Source organism: Balaenoptera physalus, assembly GCF_965194825.1.
Source record: "Balaenoptera physalus genome assembly, chromosome: 15".
NCBI classification, from domain to species: domain Eukaryota; kingdom Metazoa; phylum Chordata; class Mammalia; order Artiodactyla; family Balaenopteridae; genus Balaenoptera; species Balaenoptera physalus.
In genome coordinates this window covers 931401-955386 of record NC_138894.1, presented here as the reverse complement: position 1 = coordinate 955386, position 23986 = coordinate 931401, and positions in this window count along the sequence as shown.

The window sequence follows — 23986 nt, the reverse complement described above, 5'->3', positions numbered from 1 at the left end:
TTAAAACACTAGTGCTTTGGAAATCTATTGGAGGCAGAAGCAGTCAAGGGTAGCTTAGGTTTAGGGTTAGGCTTAGGGTTAGGCTTAGGGTATGGCTTAGGGTACGGGTTCGGGGAGGGCTTCGGGTACGGCATAGGGTATGGGTTAGGCTTAGGGTTAGGGTTAGTGTTAGGGTTAGGGCTCGGTTTAGGGTACGTGTTAGTGTTAGTGTAGGGGTTAGGGTTAGGGTACGCGTTAGAGTTAGGGTAGTTATTAAACCTATCCCACTCTCTAGATACACCTTAGCAGGTAAAGAAATATTATTTGGGGGTCCAGCCATGGAGAAGAGTTTAGACACTAGGATAAGATAAGGAACACACCCATTATAAAGAAATCACATTAGGATTCTCTTTTTAAGCTGTTCCTTAAAACACTAGTGATTAGGAAATCTATTGGAGGCAGAAGCAGTCAAGGGTAGCCTAGGGTTAGGTTTAGTCTTAGGGTACGGCTTAGGGTACGGGTTCAGTGAGGGCTTTGGGTACGGCGTAGGGTATGGGTTAGGGTTAGGGTTGTGTTAGGGTTAGGGCTCGATTTAGGGTATAGGTTAGTATTAGGGTACGTGTTAGGGTTAGGGTAGGGGTTAGGGTTAGGGTACCTGTTAGGGTTAGGGTAGTTATTAAACCTATCCCACTCTCTAGATACCCCTTAGCACGTAAAGGAATATTATTTGGAGGTCCAGCCATGGAGAAGAGTTTAGACACTAGGATAAGATAAGGAACACACCCATTATAAAGAAATCACAATAGGATTCTCTTTTTATGCTGTTCATTAAAACACTAGTGCTTAGGAAATCTATTGGAGGCAGAAACAGTCAAGGGTAGCCTAGGGTTAGGGTTAGGCTTAGGGTTAGGCTTAGGGTATGGCTTAGGGTACGGATTCGGGTAGGGCTTCGGGTATGGCGTAGGGTATGGGTTAGGGTTAGGGTTAGGGTTAGTGTTAGGGTTAAGGCTCGGTGTAGGGTATTGGTTAGGATTAGGGTACGTGTTAGGGTTAGGGTAGGGGTTAGGGTTAGGGTACGCGTTAGGGTTAGGGTAGTTATTAAACCTATCCCACTCTCTAGATACACCTTAACACATAAAGGAATATTATTTGGAGGTCCAGCCATGGAGAAGAGTTTAGATAGTAGGATAAGATAAGGAACACACCCATTATAAAGAAATCACATTAGGATTCTCTTTTTAAGCTGTTCCTTAAAACACTAGTGCTTAGGAAATCTATTGGAGGCAGAAGCAGTCAAGGGTAGCCTAGGGTTAGTGTTAGGCTGAGGGTTAGGGTTAGGGTACGGCTTAGGGTACGGGTTCGGGGAGGGCTTCGGGTACGGCGTAGAGTATGGGTTAGGGTTAGGGTTAGTGTTAGGGTTAGGGTTAGGGCTCGGTTTAGGGTACGTGTTAGGGTTAGGGTAGGGGTTAGGGTTAGGGTACGCGTTAGAGTTAGGGTAGTTATTAAACTTATCCCACTCTCTAGATACACCTTAGCAGGTAAAGGAATATTATTTGGGCGTCCAGCCATGGAGAAGAGTTTAGACACTAGGATAAGATAAGGAACACACCCATTATAAAGAAATCACATTAGGATTCTCTTTTTAAGCTGTTCCTTAAAACACTAGTGCTTAGGAAATCTATTGGAGGCAGAAGCAGTCAAGGGTAGCCTAGGGTTAGGTTTAGGCTTAGGGTACGGCTTAGGGTACGGCTTAGGTTACGGGTTCGGGGAGGGTTTTGGGTACGGCGTAGGGTATGGGTTAGGGTTAGGGTTAGGGTTAGTGTTAGGGTTAGGGCTCGATTTAGGGTATTGGTTAGGATTAGGGTACGTGTTAGGGATAGGGTAGGGGTTTGTGTTAGGGTACGTGTTAGAGTTAGGGTAGTTATTAAACCTATCCCACTCTCTATATACCCCTTAGCAAGTAAAGGAATATTATTTGGAGGTCCAGCCATGGAGAAGAGTTTAGACACTAGGATAAGACAAGGAACACACACATTATAAAGAAATCACATTAGGATTCTCTTTTTAAGCAGTTGCTTAAAACACTAGTGCTTAGGAAATATATTGGAGGCAGAAGCAGTCAAGGGTAGCCTAGGGTTAGGGTTAGGCTTAGGGTTAGGGTTAGGGTACGTCTTAGGGTACGGGTTCGGGGAGGGCTTCAGGTACGGCGTAGGGTATGTGTTAGGGTTAGTGTTAGGGTTAGTGTTAGGATTAGGGCTCGGTTTAGGGTACGTGTTAGGGTTAGGGTAGGGGTTAGGGTTAGGGTACACGTTAGGGTTAGGGTAGTTATTAAACCTATCCCACTCTCTAGATACCCCTTAGCACGTAAAGGAATATTATTTGGGGGTCCAGCCATGTAGAAGCGTTTAGACACTAGGATAAGATAATGAACACACCCATTATTAAGAAATTACTTTAGGATTCTCTTTTTAAGCTGTTCCTTAAAACACTAGTGCTTAGGAAATCTATTGGAGGCAGAAGCAGTCAAGTGTAGCCCAGGGTTAGGGTTAGGCCTAGGGTTAGGGTTAGGGTACGGCTTAATGTACGGGTTCTGGGAGGGGTTCGGGTACGGTATAGGGTATGGGTTAGGGTTAGAGTTAGTGTTAGGGTTAGGGCTCGGTTTAGGGTATGGGTTAGGATTAGGGAACGTGTTAGGGTTAGGGTAGTGGTTAGGGTTAGTGTACGTGTTAGGGTTAGGGTAGTGATTAATCCTATCCCACTCCCTAGATACCCCTTAGCACGTAAAGGAATATTATTTGGGGGTCCAGCCATGGAGAAGAGTTTAGACACTAGGATAAGATAAGGAACACACCCATTATAAAGAAATCACATTAGGATTCTCTTTTTATGCTGTTCATTAAAACACTAGTGCTTTGGAAATCTATTGGAGGCAGAAGCAGTCAAGGGTAGCCTAGGGTTAGGGTTAGGCTTAGGGTTAGGCTTAGGGTATGGCTTAGGGTACGTATTCGGGGAGGGCTTCGGGTATGGCGTAGGCTATGGGTTAGGGTTAGGGTTAGGGTTAGTGTTAGGGTTAGGTCTCGGTGTAGGGTATTGTTTAGTATTAGGGTACGTGTTAGGGTTAGGGTAGGGGTTAGGGTTAGGGTACGCGTTAGGTTTAGGGTAGTTATTAAACCTATCCCACTCTCTAGATACCCCTTAACACATAAAGGAATATTATTTGGAGGTCCAGCTATGGAGAAGAGTTTAGATACTAGGATAAGGTAAGGAACACACCCATTATAAGGAAATCACATTAGGATTCTCTTTTTAAGCTGTTCCTTAAAACACTAGTGCTTAGGAAATCTATTGGAGGCAGAAGCAGTCAAGGGTAGCCTAGGGTTAGTGTTAGGCTGAGGGTTAGGGTTAGGGTACGGCTTAGGGTACGGGGTCGGGGTGGGCTTCGGGTACGGCGTAGAGTATGGGTTAGGGTTAGGGTTAGTGTTAGTGTTAGGGTTAGGGCTCGGTTTAGGGTACGTGTTAGGGTTAGGGTAGGGGTTAGGGTTAGGGTACGCGTTAGAGTTAGGGTAGTTATTAAACCTATCCCACTCTCTAGATACACCTTAGCAGGTAAAGGAATATTATTTGGGGGTCCAGCCATGGAGAAGAGTTTAGACACTAGGATAAGATAAGGAACACACCCATTATAAAGAAATCACATTAGGATTCTCTTTTTAAGCTGTTCCTTAAAACACTAGTGCTTAGGAAATCTATTGGAGGAAGAAGCAGTCAAGGGTAGCCTAGGGTTAGGGTTAGGCTTGGGGTTAGGCTTAGGGTACGGCTTAGGGTACAGGTTCGGGGAGGGCTTCGGGTACGGCGTAGGGCATGGGTTAGGGTTAGGGTTAGTGTTAGGGTTAGGGCTCGGTTTAGGGTACGGGTTAGGATTAGGGTACGTTTTAGGGTTAGGGTAGGGGTTAGGGTTAGGGTACGCATTAGAGTTAGTGTAGTTATTAAACCTATCCCACTCACGAGATACACCTTAGCACGTAAAGGAATATTATTTGGGGGTCCAGCCATGGAGAAGAGTTTAGACACTAGGATAAGATAAGGAACACACCCATTATAAAGAAATCACATTAGGATTCTCTTTTTAAGCTCTTCCTTAAAACACTAGTGCTTAGGAAATCTATTGGAGGCAGAAGCAGTCAAGGGTAGCCTAGGGTTAAGGTTAGGCTTAGGGTTAGGGTTAGGGTACGGCTTAGGGTACGGGTTCGGGGAGGGCTTCGGGTATGGCATAGGGTATGGGTTAGGCTTAGGGTTAGGGTTAGTGTTAGGGTTAGGGCTCGGTTTAGGGTACGTGTTAGTGTTAGTGTAGGGGTTAGGGTTAGGGTACGCGTTAGAGTTAGGGTAGTTATTAAACCTATCCCACTCTCTAGATACACCTTAGCAGGTACAGAAATATTATTTGGGGGTCCAGCCATGGAGAAGAGTTTAGACACTAGGATAAGATAAGGAACACACCCATTATAAAGAAATCACATTAGGATTCTCTTTTTAAGCTGTTCCTTAAAACACTAGTGCTTAGGAAATCTATTGGAGGCAGAAGCAGTCAAGGGTAGCCTAGGGTTAGGTTTAGTCTTAGGGTACGGCTTAGGGTACGGGTTCAGGGAGGGCTTTGGGTACGGCGTAGGGTATGGGTTAGGGTTAGGGTTAGTGTTAGGGTTAGGGCTCGATTTAGGGTATAGGTTAGTATTAGGGTACGTGTTAGGGTTAGGGTAGGGGTTAGGGTTAGGGTACCTGTTAGGGTTAGGGTAGTGATTAATCCTATCCCACTCCCTAGATACCCCTTAGCACGTAAAGGAATATTATATGGGGGTCCAGCCATGGAGAAAAGTTTAGACACTAGGATAAGATAAGGAATATACCCATTATAAAGAAATCACATTAGGATTCTCTTTTTAAGCTGTTCCTTAAAACACTAGTGCTTAGGAAATCTATTGGATGCAGAAGCAGTCAAGGGTAGCCTAGGGTTAGGGTTAGGCTTAGGATTAGGCTTAGGGTACGGCTTAGGGTACGGGTTCGGGGATGGGTTCGGGTACGGCGTAGGGTATGGGTTAGGCTTAGGGTTAGGGTTAGTGTTAGGGTTACGGCTCGGTTTAGGGTACGAGTTAGGGTTAGGGTAGGGGTTATGGTTAGGATACGCGTTAGAGTTAGGGTAGTTATTAAACCTATCCCACTCTCTAGATACACCTTAGCACGTAAAGGAATATTATTTGGGGGTCCAGCCATGGAGAAGAGCTTAGACACTAGGATAAGATAAGGAACACACCCATTATAAAGAAATCACATTAGGATTCTCTTTTTAAGCTGTTCCTTAAAACACTACTGCTTAGGAAATCTATTGGAGGCAGAAGCAGTCAAGGGTAGCCTAGGGTTAGGTTTAGTCTTAGGGTACGGCTTAGGGTACGGCTTAGGTTACGGGTTCAGGGAGGGCTTTGGGTACGGCGTAGGGTATGGGTTAGGGTTAGGGTTAGTGTTAGGGTTAGGGCTCGATTTAGGGTATAGGTTAGTATTAGGGTACGTGTTAGGTTTAGGTTAGGGGTTAGGGTTAGGGTACGTGTTAGGGTTAGGGTAGTTATTAAACCTATCCCACTCTCTAGATACCCCTTAGCACGTAAAGGAATATTATTTGGGGGTCCAGCCATGGAGAAGAGTTTAGACACTAGGATAAGATAAGGAACACACCCATTATAAAGAAATCACATTAGGATTCTCTTTTTATGCTGTTCATTAAAACACTAGTGCTTTGGAAATCTATTGGAGGCAGAAGCAGTCAAGGGTAGCCTAGGGTTAGGGTTAGGCTTAGGGTTAGGCTTAGGGTATGGCTTAGGGTACGTATTCGGGGAGGGCTTCGGGTATGGCGTAGGCTATGGGTTACGGTTAGGGTTAGGGTTAGTGTTAGGGTTAGGGCTCGGTGTAGGGTATTGTTTAGGATTAGGGTACGTGTTAGGGTTAGGGTAGGGGTTAGGGTTAGGGTACGCGTTAGGTTTAGGGTAGTTATTAAACCTATCCCACTCTCTAGATACCCCTTAACACATAAAGGAATATTATTTGGAGGTCCAGCTATGGAGAAGAGTTTAGATACTAGGATAAGGTAAGGAACACACCCATTATAAGGAAATCACATTAGGATTCTCTTTTTAAGCTGTTCCTTAAAACACTAGTGCTTAGGAAATCTATTGGAGGCAGAAGCAGTCAAGGGTAGCCTAGGGTTAGTGTTAGGCTGAGGGTTAGGGTTAGGGTACGGCTTAGGGTACGGGTTCGGGGAGGGCTTCGGGTACGGCGTAGAGTATGGGTTAGGGTTAGGGTTAGTGTTAGTGTTAGGGTTAGGGCTCGGTTTAGGGTACGTGTTAGGGTTAGGGTAGGGGTTAGGGTTAGGGTACGCGTTAGAGTTAGGGTAGTTATTAAACCTATCCCACTCTCTAGATACACCTTAGCAGGTAAAGGAATATTATTTGGGGGTCCAGCCATGGAGAAGAGTTTAGACACTAGGATAAGATAAGGAACACACCCATTATAAAGAAATCACATTAGGATTCTCTTTTTAAGCTGTTCCTTAAAACACTAGTGCTTAGGAAATCTATTGGAGGCAGAAGCAGTCAAGGGTAGCCTAGGGTTAGGGTTAGGCTTGGGGTTAGGCTTATGGTACGGCTTAGGGTACGGGTTCGGGGAGGGCTTCGGGTACGGCGTAGGGCATGGGTTAGGGTTAGGGTTAGGGTTAGTGTTAGGGTTAGGGCTCGGTTTAGGGTACGGGTTAGGATTAGGGTACGTTTTAGGGTTAGGGTAGGGGTTAGGGTTAGGGTACGCATTAGAGTTAGTGTAGTTATTAAACCTATCCCACTCACGAGATACACCTTAGCACGTAAAGGAATATTATTTGGGGGTCCAGCCATGGAGAAGAGTTTAGAGACTAGGATAAGATAAGGAACACACCCATTATAAAGAAATCACATTAGGATTCTCTTTTTAAGCTGTTCCTTAAAACACTAGTGCTTAGGAAATCTATTGGAAGCAGAAGCAGTCAAGGGTAGCCTAGGGCTAAGGTTAGGCTTAGGGTTAGGGTTAGGGTACGTCTTAGGGTACGGGTTCGGGGAGGGCTTCGGGTACGGCATAGGGTATGGGTTAGGCTTAGGGTTAGGGTTAGTGTTAGGGTTAGGGCTCGGTTTAGGGTACGTGTTAGTGTTAGTGTAGGGGATAGGGTTAGGGTACGCGTTAGAGTTAGGGTAGTTATTAAACCTATCCCACTCTCTAGATACACCTTAGCAGGTAAAGGAATATTATTTGGGGGTCCAGCCATGGAGAAGAGTTTAGACACTAGGATAAGATAAGGAACACACCCATTATAAAGAAATCACATTAGGATTCTCTTTTTAAGCTGTTCCTTAAAACACCAGTGCTTAGGAAATCTATTGGAGGCAGAAGCAGTCAAGGGTAGCCTAGGGTTAGGTTTAGTCTTAGGGTACGGCTTAGGGTACGGCTTAGGGTACGGGTTCAGGGAGGGCTTTGGGTACGGCGTAGGGTATGGGTTAGGGTTAGGGTTAGTGTTAGCGTTAGGGCTCGATTTAGGGTATAGGTTAGTATTAGGGTACGTGTTAGGGTTAGGGTAGGGGTTAGGGTTAGGGTACGTGTTAGGGTTAGGGTAGTTATTAAACCTATCCCACTCTCTAGATACCCCTTAGCACGTAAAGGAATATTATTTGGAGGTCCAGCCATGGAGAAGAGTTTAGACACTAGGATAAGATAAGGAACACACCCATTATAAAGGAATCACATTAGGATTCTCTTTTTAAGCTGTTCCTTAAAACACTAGTGCTTAGGAAATCTACTGGAGGCAGAAGCAGTGAAGGGTAGCCTAGGGTTAGTGTTAGGCTGAGGGTTAGGGTTAGGTTACGGCTTAGGGTACGGGTTCGGGGAGGGATTCGGGTACGGCGTAGAGTATGGGTTAGGGTTAGGGTTAGTGTTAGTGTTAGGGTTAGGACTCGGTTTAGGATACGTGTTAGGGTTAGGGTAGGGGTTAGGGTTAGGGTACGCGTTAGAGTTAGGGTAGTTATTAAACCTATCCCACTCTCTAGATACACCTTAGCAGGTAAAGGAATATTATTTGGGGGTCCAGCCATGGAGAAGAGTTTAGACACTAGGATAAGATAAGGAACACACCCATTATAAAGAAATCACATTAGGATTCTCTTTTTAAGCTGTTGCTTAAAACACTAGTGCTTAGGAAATCTATTGGAGGCAGAAGCAGTCAAGGGTAGCCTAGGGTTAGGTTTAGGCTTAGGGTACGGCTTAGGGTACGGGTTCGGGTAGGGGTTTGGGTACGGCGTAGGATATGGGTTAGGGTTAGGGTTAGTGTTAGGGTTAGGGCTCGATTTAGAGTATAGGTTAGCATTAGGGTACGTGTTAGTGTTAGGGTAGGGGTTAGGGTTAGTGTACGTGTTAGGGTTAGGGTAGTTATTAAACCTATCCCACTCTCTAGATACCCCTTAGCACGTAAAGGAATATTATTTGGAGGTCCAGCCATGGAGAAGAGTTTAGACACTAGGATAAGATAAGGAACACACCCATTATAAAGAAATCACATTAGGATTCTCTTTTTATGGTGTTCATTAAAACACTAGTGCTTAGGAAATCTATTGGAGGCAGAAGCAGTCAAGGGTAGCCTAGGGTTAGGGTTAGGGTTAGGGTTAGGCTTAGGGTATGGCTTAGGGTACGGATTCGGGTAGGGCTTCGGGTATGGCGTAGGGTATGGGTTAGGGTTAGGGTTAGGGTTAGTGTTAGGGTTAGGGCTCGGTGTAGGGTATTGGTTAGGATTAGGGTAAGTGTTAGGGTTAGGGTAGGGGTTAGGGTTAGGGTACGCGTTAGGGTTAGGGTAGTTATTAAACCTATCCCACTCTCTAGATACCCCTTAACACATAAAGGAATATTATTTGGAGGTCCAGCCATGGAGAAGAGTTTAGATAGTAGGATAAGATAAGGAACACACCCATTATAAAGAAATCACATTAGGATTCTCTTTTTAAGCTGTTCTTTAAAACACTAGTGCTTAGGAAATCTATTGGAGGCAGAAGCAGTCAAGGGTAGCCTAGGGTTAGTGTTAGGCTGAGGGTTAGGGTTAGGGTACGGCTTAGGGTACGGGTTCGGGGAGGGCTTCGGGTACGGCGTAGAGTATGGGTTAGGGTTAGGGTTAGTGTTAGTGTTAGGGATAGGGCTCGGTTTAGGGTACGTGTTAGGGTTAGGGTAGGGGTTAGGGTTAGGGTACGCGTTAGAGTTAGGGTAGTTATTAAACCTATCCCACTCTCTAGATACACCTTAGCAGGTAAAGGAATATTATTTGGGCGTCCAGCCATGGAGAAGAGTTTAGACACTAGGATAAGATAAGGAACACACCCATTATAAAGAAATCACATTAGGATTCTCTTTTTAAGCTGTTCCTTAAAACACTAGTGCTTAGGAAATCTATTGGAGGCAGAAGCAGTCAAGGGTAGCCTAGGGTTAGGTTTAGGCTTAGGGTACGGCTTAGGGTACGGCTTAGGGTACGGGTTCGGGGAGGGCTTTGGGTACGGCGTAGGGTATGGGATAGGGTTAGGGTTAGGGTTAGTGTTAGGGTTAGGGCTCGATTTAGGTTATTGGTTAGGATTAGGGTACGTGTTAGGGATAGGGTAGGGGTTAGTGTTAGGGTACGTGTTAGAGTTAGGGTAGTTATTAAACCTATCCCACTCTCTATATACCCCTTAGCAAGTAAAGGAATATTATTTGGAGGTCCAGCCATGGAGAAGAGTTTAGACACTAGGATAAGACAAGGAACACACCCATTATAAAGAAATCACATTAGGATTCTCTTTTTAAGCAGTTCCTGAAAACACTAGTGCTTAGGAAATATATTGGAGGCAGAAGCAGTCAAGGGTAGCCTAGGGTTAGGGTAAGGCTTAGGGTTAGGGTTAGGGTACGGCTTAGGGTACGGGTTCGGGGAGGGCTTCGGGTACGGCGTAGGGTATGGTTTAGGGTTAGTGTTAGGGTTAGTGTTAGGGTTAGGGCTCGGTTTAGGGTACGTGTTAGGGTTAGGTTAGGGGTTAGGGTTAGGATACGCGTTAGAGTTAGGGTAGTTATTAAACCTATCCCAATCTCTAGATACATCTTAGCACGTAAAGGAATATTATTTGGGGATCCAGCCATGGAGAAGGGTTTAGACACTAGGATAAGATAAGGAACACAAACATTATAAAGAAATCACATTAGGATTCTCTTTTTAAGCTGTTCCTTAAAACACTAGTGCTTAGGAAATCTATTGGAGGCAGAAGCAGTCAAGTGTAGCCTAGGGTTAGGGTTAGGCTTAGGGTTAGGTTTAGGGTACGGCTTAGTGTACGGGTTCTGGGAGGGGTTCGGTTACGGCGTAGGGTATGGGTTAGGGTTAGGGTTAGGGTTAGTGTTAGGGTTAGGGCTCGGTTTAGGGTATGGGTTAGGATTAGGGTACGTGTTAGGGTTAGGGTAGTGGTTAGGGTTAGTGTACGTGTTAGGGTTAGGGTAGTGATTAAACCTATCCCACTCTCTAGATACCCCTTAGCACGTAAAGGAATATTATTTGGGGGTCCAGCCATGGAGAAAAGTTTAGACACTAGGATAAGATAAGGAATATACCCATTATAAGGAAATCACATTAGGATTCTCTTTTTAAGTTGTTCCTTAAAACACTAGTGCTTAGGAAATCGATTGGAGGCAGAAGCAGTCAAGGGTAGCCTAGGGTTAGGGTTAGGCTTAGGATTAGGCTTAGGGTACGGCTTAGGGTACGGGTTCGGGGAGGGCTTCGGGTACGGCGTAGGGTATGGGTTAGGCTTAGGGTTAGGGTTAGTGTTAGGGTTAGGGCTCGGATTAGTGTACGTGTTAGGGTTAGGGTAGGGGTTAGGGTTAGGATACCCGTTAGAGTTAGGGTAGTTATTAAACCTATCCCGCTCTCTAGATACACCTTAGCACGTAAAGAAATATTATTTGGGGGTCCAGCCATGGAGAAGAGTTTAGACACTAGGATAAGATAAGGAACACACCCATTATAAAGAAATCACATTAGGATTCACTTTTTAAGCTGTTCCTTAAAACACTAGTGCTTAGTAAATCTATTGGAGGCAGAAGCAGTCAAGGGTAGCCTAGGGTTAGGTTTAGGCTTAGGGTACGGCTTAGGGTACGGCTTAGGGTACGGGTTCGGGGAGGGCTTTGGGTACGGCGTAGGGTATGGTTTAGGGTTAGGGTTAGTGTTAGGGTTAGGGCTCGATTTAGGGTATAGGGTAGGATTAGGGTACGTGTTAGGGTTAGGGTAGGGGTTAGGGTTAGGGTACGTGTTAGGGTTAGGGTACTTATTAACCCTATCCCACTCTCTAGATACCCCTTAGCACGTAAAGGAATATTATTTGGAGGTCCAGCCATGGAGAAGAGTCTAGACACTAGGATAAGATAAGGAACACACCCATTATAAAGGAATCACATTAGGATTCTCTTTTTAAGCTGTTCCTTAAAACACTAGTGCTTAGGAAATCTATTGGAGGCAGAAGCAGTGAAGGGTAGCCTAGGGTTAGTGTTAGGCTGAGGGTTAGGGTTAGGTTACGGCTTAGGGTACGGGTTCGGGGAGGGATTCGGGTACGGCGTAGAGTATGGGTTAGGGTTAGGGTTAGTGTTAGTGCTGGGTTAGGACTCGGTTTAGGGTACGTGTTAGGGTTAGGGTAGGGGTTAGGGTTAGGGTACGCGTTAGAGTTAGGGTAGTTATTAAACCTATCCCACTCTCTAGATACACCTTAGCAGGTAAAGGAATATTATTTGGGGGTCCAGCCATGGAGAAGAGTTTAGACACTAGGATAAGATAAGGAACACACCCATTATAAAGAAATCACATTAGGATTCTCTTTTTAAGCTGTTCCTTAAAACACTAGTGCTTAGGAAATCTATTGGAGGCAGAAGCAGTCAAGGGTAGCCTAGGGTTAGGTTTAGGCTTAGGGTACGGCTTAGGGTACGGGTTCGGGTAGGGGTTTGGGTACGGCGTAGGATATGGGTTAGGGTTAGGGTTAGTGTTAGGGTTAGGGCTCGATTTAGAGTATAGGTTAGCATTAGGGTACGTGTTAGTGTTAGGGTAGGGGTTAGGGTTAGTGTACGTGTTAGGGTTAGGGTAGTTATTAAACCTATCCCACTCTCTAGATACCCCTTAGCACGTAAAGGAATATTATTTGGAGGTCCAGCCATGGAGAAGAGTTTAGACACTAGGATAAGATAAGGAACACACCCATTATAAAGAAATCACATTAGGATTCTCTTTTTATGGTGTTCATTAAAACACTAGTGCTTAGGAAATCTATTGGAGGCAGAAGCAGTCAAGGGTAGCCTAGGGTTAGGGTTAGGCTTAGGGTTAGGCTTAGGGTATGGCTTAGGGTACGGATTCGGGTAGGGCTTCGGGTATGGCGTAGGGTATGGGTTAGGGTTAGGGTTAGGGTTAGTGTTAGGGTTAGGGCTCGGTGTAGGGTATTGGTTAGGATTAGGGTAAGTGTTAGGGTTAGGGTAGGGGTTAGGGTTAGGGTACGCGTTAGGGTTAGGGTAGTTATTAAACCTATCCCACTCTCTAGATACCCCTTAGCACATAAAGGAATATTATTTGGAGGTCCAGCCATGGAGAAGAGTTTAGATAGTAGGATAAGATAAGGAACACACCCATTATAAAGAAATCACATTAGGATTCTCTTTTTAAGCTGTTCTTTAAAACACTAGTGCTTAGGAAATCTATTGGAGGCAGAAGCAGTCAAGGGTAGCCTAGGGTTAGTGTTAGGCTGAGGGTTAGGGTTAGGGTACGGCTTAGGGTACGGGTTCGGGGAGGGCTTCGGGTACGGCGTAGAGTATGGGTTAGGGTTAGGGTTAGTGTTAGTGTTAGGGATAGGGCTCGGTTTAGGGTACGTGTTAGGGTTAGGGTAGGGGTTAGGGTTAGGGTACGCGTTAGAGTTAGGGTAGTTATTAATCCTATCCCACTCTCTAGATACACCTTAGCAGGTAAAGGAATATTATTTGGGCGTCCAGCCATGGAGAAGAGTTTAGACACTAGGATAAGATAAGGAACACACCCATTATAAAGAAATCACATTAGGATTCTCTTTTTAAGCTGTTCCTTAAAACACTAGTGCTTAGGAAATCTATTGGAGGCAGAAGCAGTCAAGGGTAGCCTAGGGTTAGGTTTAGGCTTAGGGTACGGCTTAGGGTACGGCTTAGGGTACGGGTTCGGGGAGGGCTTTGGGTACGGCGTAGGGAATGGGTTAGGGTTAGGGTTAGGGTTAGTGTTAGGGTTAGGGCTCGATTTAGGTTATTGGTTAGGATTAGGGTACGTGTTAGGGATAGGGTAGGGGTTAGTGTTAGGGTACGTGTTAGAGTTAGGGTAGTTATTAAACCTATCCCACTCTCTATATACCCCTTAGCAAGTAAAGGAATATTAGTTGGAGGTCCAGCCATGGAGAAGAGTTTAGACACTAGGATAAGACAAGGAACACACCCATTATAAAGAAATCACATTAGGATTCTCTTTTTAAGCAGTTCCTTAAAACACTAGTGCTTAGGAAATATACTGGAGGCAGAAGCAGTCAAGGGTAGCCTAGGGTTAGGGTAAGGCTTAGGGTTAGGGTTAGGGTACGGCTTAGGGTACGGGTTCGGGGAGGACTTCGGGTACGGCGTAGGGTATGGTTTAGGGTTAGTGTTAGGGTTAGTGTTAGGGTTAGGGCTCGGTTTAGGGTACGTGTTAGGGTTAGGTTAGGGGTTAGGGTTAGGATACGCGTTAGAGTTAGGGTAGTTATTAAACCTATCCCACTCTATAGATACATCTTAGCACGTAAAGGAATATTATTTGGGGATCCAGCCATGGAGAAGGGTTTAGACACTAGGATAAGATAAGGAACACAAACATTATAAAGAAATCACATTAGGATTCTCTTTTTAAGCTGTTCCTTAAAACACTAGTGCTTAGGAAATCTATTGGAGGCAGAAGCAGTCAAGTGTAGCCTAGGGTTAGGGTTAGGCTTAGGGTTAGGGTTAGGGTACGGCTTAGTGTACGGGTTCTGGGAGGGGTTCGGTTACGGCGTAGGGTATGGGTTAGGGTTAGGGTTAGTGTTAGGGTTAGGGCTCGGTTTAGGGTATGGGTTAGGATTAGGGTACGTGTTAGGGTTAGGGTAGTGGTTAGTGTTAGTGTACGTGTTAGGGTTAGGGTAGTGATTAAACCTATCCCACTCTCTAGATACCCCTTAGCACGTAAAGGAATATTATTTGGGGGTCCAGCCATGGAGAAAAGTTTAGACACTAGGATAAGATAAGGAATATACCCATTATAAAGAAATCACATTAGGATTCTCTTTTTAAGTTGTTCCTTAAAACACTAGTGCTTAGGAAATCGATTGGAGGCAGAAGCAGTCAAGGGTAGCCTAGGGTTAGGGTTAGGCTTAGGATTAGGCTTAGGGTACGGCTTAGGGTACGGGTTCGGGGAGGGCTTCGGGTACGGCGTAGGGTATGGGTTAGGCTTAGGGTTAGGGTTAGTGTTAGGGTTAGGGCTCGGATTAGTGTACGTGTTAGGGTTAGGGTAGGGGTTAGGGTTAGGATACCCGTTAGAGTTAGGGTAGTTATTAAACCTATCCCACTCTCTAGATATACCTTAGCACGTAAAGAAATATTATTTGGGGGTCCAGCCATGGAGAAGAGTTTAGACACTAGGATAAGATAAGGAACACACCCATTATAAAGAAATCACATTAGGATTCACTTTTTAAGCTGTTCCTTAAAACACTAGTGCTTAGTAAATCTATTGGAGGCAGAAGCAGTCAAGGGTAGCCTAGGGTTAGGTTTAGGCTTAGGGTACGGCTTAGGGTACGGCTTAGGGTACGGGTTCGGGGAGGGCTTTGGGTACGGCGTAGGGTATGGTTTAGGGTTAGGGTTAGTGTTAGGGTTAGGGCTCGATTTAGGGTATAGGGTAGGATTAGGGTACGTGTTAGGGTTAGGGTAGGGGTTAGGGTTAGGGTACGTGTTAGGGTTAGGTTAGTTATTAACCCTATCCCACTCTCTAGATACCCCTTAGCACGTAAAGGAATATTATTTGGAGGTCCAGCCATGGAGAAGAGTCTAGACACTAGGATAAGATAAGGAACACACCCATTATAAAGGAATCACATTAGGATTCTCTTTTTAAGCTGTTCCTTAAAACACTAGTGCTTAGGAAATCTATTGGAGGCAGAAGCAGTGAAGGGTAGCCTAGGGTTAGTGTTAGGCTGAGGGTTAGGGTTAGGTTACGGCTTAGGGTACGGGTTCGGGGAGGGATTCGGGTACGGCGTAGAGTATGGGTTAGGGTTAGGGTTAGTGTTAGTGTTAGGGTTAGGACTCGGTTTAGGGTACGTGTTAGGGTTAGGGTAGGGGTTAGGGTTAGGGTACGCGTTAGAGTTAGGGTAGTTATTAAACCTATCCCACTCTCTAGATACACCTTAGCAGGTAAAGGAATATTATTTGTGGGTCCAGCCATGGAGAAGAGTTTAGACACTAGGATAAGATAAGGAACACACCCATTATAAAGAAATCACATTAGGATTCTCTTTTTAAGCTGTTCCTTAAAACACTAGTGCTTAGGAAATCTATTGGAGGCAGAAGCAGTCAAGGGTAGCCTAGGGTTAGGTTTAGGCTTAGGGTACGGCTTAGGGTACGGGTTCGGGTAGGGGTTTGGGTACGGCGTAGGATATGGGTTAGGGTTAGGGTTAGTGTTAGGGTTAGGGCTCGATTTAGGGTATAGGTTAGCATTAGGGTACGTGTTAGTGTTAGGGTAGGGGTTAGGGTTAGTGTACGTGTTAGGGTTAGGGTAGTTATTAAACCTATCCCACTCTCTAGATACCCCTTAGCACGTAAAGGAATATTATTTGGAGGTCCAGCCATGGAGAAGAGTTTAGACACTAGGATAAGATAAGGAACACACCCATTATAAAGAAATCACATTAGGATTCTCTTTTTATGGTGTTCATTAAAACACTAGTGCTTAGGAAATCTATTGGAGGCAGAAGCAGTCAAGGGTAGCCTAGGGTTAGGGTTAGGCTTAGGGTTAGGCTTAGGGTATGGCTTAGGGTACGGATTCGGGTAGGGCTTCGGGTATGGCGTAGGGTATGGGTTAGGGTTAGGGTTAGGGTTAGTGTTAGGGTTAGGGCTCGGTGTAGGGTATTGGTTAGGATTAGGGTAAGTGTTAGGGTTAGGGTAGGGGTTAGGGTTAGGGTACGCGTTAGGGTTAGGGTAGTTATTAAACCTATCCCACTCTCTAGATACCCCTTAACACATAAAGGAATATTATTTGGAGGTCCAGCCATGGAGAAGAGTTTAGATAGTAGGATAAGATAAGGAACACACCCATTATAAAGAAATCACATTAGGATTCTCTTTTTAAGCTGTTCTTTAAAACACTAGTGCTTAGGAAATCTATTGGAGGCAGAAGCAGTCAAGGGTAGCCTAGGGTTAGTGTTAGGCTGAGGGTTAGGGTTAGGGTACGGCTTAGGGTACGGGTTCGGGGAGGGCTTCGGGTACGGCGTAGAGTATGGGTTAGGGTTAGGGTTAGTGTTAGTGTTAGGGATAGGGCTCGGTTTAGGGTACGTGTTAGGGTTAGGGTAGGGGTTAGGGTTAGGGTACGCGTTAGAGTTAGGGTAGTTATTAAACCTATCCCACTCTCTAGATACACCTTAGCAGGTAAAGGAATATTATTTGGGCGTCCAGCCATGGAGAAGAGTTTAGACACTAGGAGAAGATAAGGAACACACCCATTATAAAGAAATCACATTAGGATTCTCTTTTTAAGCTGTTCCTTAAAACACTAGTGCTTAGGAAATCTATTGGAGGCAGAAGCAGTCAAGGGTAGCCTAGGGTTAGGTTTAGGCTTAGGGTACGGCTTAGGGTACGGCTTAGGGTACGGGTTCGGGGAGGGCTTTGGGTACGGCGTAGGGAATGGGTTAGGGTTAGGGTTAGGGTTAGTGTTAGGGTTAGGGCTCGATTTAGGTTATTGGTTAGGATTAGGGTACGTGTTAGGGATAGGGTAGGGGTTAGTGTTAGGGTACGTGTTAGAGTTAGGGTAGTTATTAAACCTATCCCACTCTCTATATACCCCTTAGCAAGTAAAGGAATATTAGTTGGAGGTCCAGCCATGGAGAAGAGTTTAGACACTAGGATAAGACAAGGAACACACCCATTATAAAGAAATCACATTAGGATTCTCTTTTTAAGCAGTTCCTTAAAACACTAGTGCTTAGGAAATATATTGGAGGCAGAAGCAGTCAAGGGTAGCCTAGGGTTAGGGTAAGGCTTAGGGTTAGGGTTAGGGTACGGCTTAGGGTACGGGTTCGGGGAGGGCTTCGGGTACGGCGTAGGGTATGGTTTAGGGTTAGTGTTAGGGTTAGTGTTAGGGTTAGGGCTCGGTTTAGGGTACGTGTTAGGGTTAGGTTAGGGGTTAGGGTTAGGATACGCGTTAGAGTTAGGGTAGTTTTTAAACCTATCCCACTCTCTAGATACATCTTAGCACGTAAAGGAATATTATTTGGGGATCCAGCCATGGAGAAGGGTTTAGACACTAGGATAAGATAAGGAACACAAACATTATAAAGAAATCACATTAGGATTCTCTTTTTAAGCTGTTCCTTAAAACACTAGTGCTTAGGAAATCTATTGGAGGCAGAAGCAGTCAAGTGTAGCCTAGGGTTAGGGTTAGGCTTAGGGTTAGGGTTAGGGTACGGCTTAGTGTACGGGTTCTGGGAGGGGTTCGGTTACGGCGTAGGGTATGGGTTAGGGTTAGGGTTAGGGTTAGTGTTAGGGTTAGGGCTCGGTTTAGGGTATGGGTTAGGATTAGGGTACGTGTTAGGGTTAGGGTAGGGGTTAGGGTTAGGGTACGTGTTAGGGTTAGGGTAGTTATTAACCCTATCCCACTCTCTAGATACCCGTTAGCACGTAAAGGAATATTATTTGGAGGTCCAGCCATGGAGAAGAGTTTAGACACTAGGATAAGATAAGGAACACACCCATTATAAAGAAATCACGTTAGGATTCTCTTTTTATGCTGTTCATTAAAACACTAGTGCTTAGGAAATCTATTGGAGGCAGAAGCAGTCAAGGGTAGCCTAGGGTTAGGGTTAGGCTTAGGGTTAGGCTTAGGGTATGGCTTAGGGTATGGATTCGGGGAGGGCTTCGGGTATGGCGTAGGGTATGGGTTAGGGTTAGGGTTAGGGTTAGTGTTAGGGTTAGGGCTCGGTGTAGGGTATTGGTTAGGATTAGGGTACGTGTTAGGGTTAGGGTAGGGGTTAGGGTTAGGGTACGCGTTAGGGTTAGGGTAGTTATTAAACCTTTCCCACTCTCTAGATACCCCTTAACATATAAAGGAATATTATTTGGAGGTCCAGCCATGGAGAAGAGTTTAGATACTAGGATAAGATAAGGAACACACCCATTATAAAGAAATCACATTAGGATTCTCTTTTTAAGCTGTTCCTTAAAACACTAGTGCTTAGGAAATCTATTGGAGGCAGAAGCAGTCAAGGGTAGCCTAGGGTTAGTGTTAGGCTGAGGGTTAGGGTTAGGGTACGGCTTAGGGTACGGGTTCGGGGAGGGATTCGGGTACGGCGTAGAGTATGGGTTAGGGTTAGGGTTAGTGTTAGTGTTAGGGTTAGGGCTCGGTTTAGGGTAAGTGTTAGGGTTAGGGTAGGGGTTAGGGTTAGGGTACGCGTTAGAGTTAGAGTAGTTACTAAACCTATCCCACTCTCTAGATACACCTTAGCAGGTAAAGGAATATTATTTGGGTTCCAGCCATGGAGAAGAGTTTAGACACTAGGATAAGATAAGGAACACACCCATTATAAAGAAATTACATTAGGATTCTCTTTTTAAGCTGTTCCTTAAAACACTAGTGCTTAGGAAATCTATTGGAGGCAGAAGTAGTCAAGGGTAGCCTAGGGTTAGGTTTAGGCTTAGGGTACGGCTTAGGGTACGGGTTCGGGGAGGGGTTTGGGTACGGCGTAGGGTATGGGTTAGGGTTAGGGTTAGGGTTAGTGTTAGGGTTAGGGCTCGGTTTAGTGTACGTGTTAGGGTTAGGGTAGGGGTTAGGGTTAGGATACCCGTTAGAGTTAGGGTAGTTATTAAACCTATCCCACTCTCTAGATACACCTTAGCACGTAAAGAAATATTATTTGGGGGTCCAGGCATAGAGAAGAGTTTAGACACTAGGATAAGATAAGGAACACATCCATTATAAAGAAATCACATTAGGATTCTCTTCTTAAGCTGTTCCTTAAAACACTAGTGCTTAGTAAATCTATTGGAGGCAGAAGCAGTCAAGGGTAGCCTAGGGTTAGGTTTAGGTTTGGGTACGGCTTGGGGTACGGCTTAGGGTACGGGTTCGGGGAGGGCTTCGGGTACGGCGTAGGCTATGGGTTACGGTTAGGGTTAGGGTTAGTGTTAGGGTTAGGCCTCGGTTTAGGTTACGGGTTAGGATTAGGGTACGTGTTAGTGTTAGGGTAGGGGTTAGGGTTAGGGTACGCGTTAGGGTTAGGGTAGTTATTAAACCTACCCCACTCTCTAGATACCCCTTAGCACGTAAAGGAATATTATTTGGGGGTCCAGCCATGGAGAAGCGTTAGGACACTAGGATAAGATAATGAACACACCCATTATTAAGAAATTGCATTAGGATTCTCTTTTTAAGCTGTTCCTTAAAACACTAGTGCTTAGGAAATCTATTGGAGGCAGAAGCAGTGAAGGGTAGCCTAGGGTTAGGGTTAGGCTTAGGGTTAGGGTTAGGGTACGGCTTAGGGTACGGGTTCGGGGAGGGCTTCGGGTACGGCGTAGGGTATGGATTAGGGTTAGTGTTAGGGTTAGTGTTAGGGTTAGGGCTCGGTTTAGGGTACGTGTTCGGGTTAGGGTAGGGGTTAGGGTTAGGGTACGTGTTAGGTTTAGGGTAGTTATTAAACCTATCCCACTCTCTAGATACCCCTTAGCACGTAAAGGAATATTATTTGGAGGTCCAGCCATGGAGAAGAGTTTAGACACTAGGATAAGATAAGGAACACACCCGTTATAAAGAAATCACATTAGGATTCTCTTTTTAAGCTGTTCCTTAAAACACTAGTGCTTAGGAAATCTATTGGAGGCAGAAGCAGTCAAGGGTAGCCTAGGGTTAGTGTTAGGCTGAGGGTTAGGGTTAGGTTACGGCTTAGGGTACGGGTTCGGGGAGGGATTCGGGTACGGCGTAGAGTATGGTTTGGGTTAGGGTTAGTGTTAGTGTTAGCGTTAGGACTCGGTTTAGGGTACGTGTTAGGGTTAGGGTAGGGGTTAGGGTTAGGGTACGCGTTAGAGTTGGGGTAGTTATTAAACCTATCCCACTCTCTAGATACACCTTAGCAGGTAAAGTAATATTATTTGGTGGTCCAGTCATGGAGAAGAGTTTAGACATTAGGATAAGATAAGGAACACACCCATTATAAAGAAATCACATTAGGATTCTCTTTTTAAGCTGTTCCTTAAAACACTAGTGCTTAGGAAATCTATTGGAGGCAGAAGCAGTCAAGGGTAGCCTAGGGTTAGGTTTAGGCTTAGGGTACGGCTTAGGGTACGGGTTCGGGGAGGGGTTTGGGTACGGCGTACGGTATGGGTTAGGGTTAGGGTTAGTGTTAGGGTTAGGGCTCGATTTAGGGTATAGGTTAGCATTAAGGTACGTGTTAATGTTAGGGTAGGGGTTAAGGTTAGTGTACGTGTTAGGGTTAGGGTAGTTATTAAACCTATCCCACTCTCTAGATACCCCTTAGCACGTAAAGGAATATTATTTGGGGGTCCAGCCATGGAAAAGAGTTTAGACACTAGGATAAGATAAGGAACACACCCATTATAAAGAAATCACATTAGGATCCTCTTTTTAAGCTGTTCCTTAAAACACTAGTGCTTAGGAAATCTATTGGAGGCAGAAGCAGTCAAGGGTAGCCTAGGGTTAGGTTTAGTCTTACGGTACGGCTTAGGGTACGGCTTAGGTTACGGGTTCAGGGAGGTCTTTGGGTACGGCGTAGGGTATGGGTTAGGGTTAGGGTTAGTGTTAGGGTTAGGGCTCGATTTAGGGTATAGGTTAGTATTAGGGTACGTGTTAGGTTTAGGGTAGGGGTTAGGGTTAGGGTACGTGTTAGGGTTAGGGTAGTTATTAAACCTATCCCACTCTCTAGATACCCCTTAGCACGTAAAGGAATATTATTTGGGGGTCCAGCCATGGAGAAGAGTTTAGACACTAGGATAAGATAAGGAACACACCCATTATAAAGAAATCACATTAGGATTCTCTTTTTATGCTGTTCATTAAAACACTAGTGCTTTGGAAATCTATTGGAGGCAGAAGCAGTCAAGGGTAGCCTAGGGTTAGGGTTAGGCTTAGGGTTAGGCTTAGGGTATGGCTTAGGGTACGTATTCGGGGAGGGCTTCGGGTATGGCGTAGGGTATGGGTTAGGGTTAGGGTTAGGGTTAGTGTTAGGGTTAGGGCTCGGTGTAGGGTATTGTTTAGGATTAGGGTACGTGTTAGGGTTAGGGTAGGAGCTAGGGTTAGGGTACGCGTTAGGTTTAGGGTAGTTATTAAACCTATCCCACTCTCTAGATACCCCTTAACACATAAAGGAATATTATTTGGAGGTCCAGCTATGGAGAAGAGTTTAGATACTAGGATAAGGTAAGGAACACACCCATTATAAGGAAATCACATTAGGATTCTCTTTTTAAGCTGTTCCTTAAAACACTAGTGCTTAGGAAATCTATTGGAGGCAGAAGCAGTCAAGGGTAGCCTAGGGTTAGTGTTAGGCTGAGGGTTAGGGTTAGGGTACGGCTTAGGGTACGGGTTCGGGGAGGGCTTCGGGTACGGCGTAGAGTATGGGTTAGGGTTAGGGTTAGTGTTAGTGTTAGGGTTAGGGCTCGGTTTAGGGTACGTGTTAGGGTTAGGGTAGGGGTTAGGGTTAGGGTACGCGTTAGAGTTAGGGTAGTTATTAAAGCTATCCCACTCTCTAGATACACCTTAGCAGGTAAAGGAATATTATTTGGGGGTCCAGCCATGGAGAAGAGTTTAGACACTAGGATAAGATAAGGAACACACCCATTATAAAGAAATCACATTAGGATTCTCTTTTTAAGCTGTTCCTTAAAACACTAGTGCTTAGGAAATCTATTGGAGGAAGAAGCTGTCAAGGGTAGCCTAGGGTTAGGGTTAGGCTTGGGGTTAGGCTTAGGGTACGGCTTAGGGTACGGGTTCGGGGAGGGCTTCGGGTACGGCATAGGGCATGGGTTAGGGTTAGGGTTAGGGTTAGTGTTAGGGTTAGGGCTCGGTTTAGGGTATTGGTTAGGATTAGGGTACGTGTTAGGGATAGGGTAGGGGTTAGTGTTAGGGTACGTGTTAGAGTTAGGGTAGTTATTAAACCTATCCCACTCTCTATATACCCCTTAGCAAGTAAAGGAATATTATTTGGGGGTCCAGCCATGTAGAAGCGTTTAGACACTAGGATAAGATAATGAACACACCCATTATTAAGAAATTACATTAGGATTCTCTTTTTAAGCTGTTCCTTAAAACACTAGTGCTTAGGAAATCTATTGGAGGCAAAAGCAGTCAAGTGTAGCCCAGGGTTAGGGTAAGGCATAGGGTTAGGGTTAGGGTGCGGCTTAATGTACGGGTTCTGGGAGGGGTTCGGGTACGGCGTAGGGTATGGGTTAGGGTTAGAGTTAGTGTTAGGGTTAGGGCTCGGTTTAGGGTATGGGTTAGGATTAGGGAACGTGTTAGGGTTAGGGTAGTGGTTAGGGTTAGTGTACGTGTTAGGGTTAGGGTAGTGATTAATCCTATCCCACTCCCTAGATACCCCTTAGCACGTAAAGGAATATTATTTGGGGGTCCAGCCATGGAGAAAAGTTTAGACACTAGGATAAGATAAGGAATATACCCATTACAAAGAAATCACATTAGGATTCTCTTTTTAAGCTGTTCCTTAAAACACTAGTGCTTAGGAAATCTATTGGATGCAGAAGCAGTCAAGGGTAGCCTAGGGTTAGGGTTAGGCTTAGGATTAGGCTTAGGGTACGGCTTAGGGTACGGGTTCGGGGATGGGTTCGGGTACGGCGTAGGGTATGGGTTAGGCTTAGGGTTAGGGTTAGTGTTAGGGTTACGGCTCGGTTTAGGGTACGAGTTAGGGTTAGGGTAGGGGTTATGGTTAGGATACGCGTTAGAGTTAGGGTAGTTATTAAACCTATCCCACTCTCTAGATACACCTTAGCACGTAAAGGAATATTATTTGGGGGTCCAGCCATGGAGAAGAGTTTAGACACTAGGATAAGATAAGGAACACACCCATTATAAAGAAATCACATTAGGATTCTCTTTTTAAGCTGTTCCTTAAAACACTAGTGCTTAGGAAATCTATTGGAGGCAGAAGCAGTCAAGGGTAGCCTAGGGTTAGGTTTAGTCTTAGGGTACGGCTTAGGGTACGGCTTAGGTTACGGGTTCAGGGAGGGCTTTGGGTACGGCGTATGGTATGGGTTAGGGTTAGGGTTAGTGTTAAGGTTAGGGCTCGATTTAGGGTATAGTTTAGTATTAGGGTACGTGTTAGGGTTAGAGTAGGGGTTAGGGTTAGGGTACGTGTTAGGGTTAGGGTAGTTATTAAACCTATCCCACTCTCTAGATACCCCTTAGCACGTAAAGGAATATTATTTGGAGGTCCAGCCATGGAGAAGAGTTTAGACACTAGGATAAGATAAGGAACACACCCGTTATAAAGAAATCACATTAGGATTCTCTTTTTAAGCTGTTCCTTAAAACACTAGTGCTTAGGAAATCTATTGGAGGCAGAAGCAGTCAAGGGTAGCCTAGGGTTAGTGTTAGGCTGAGGGTTAGGGTTAAGTTACGGCTTAGGGTACGGGTTCGTGGAGGGATTCGGGTACGGCGTAGAGTATGGGT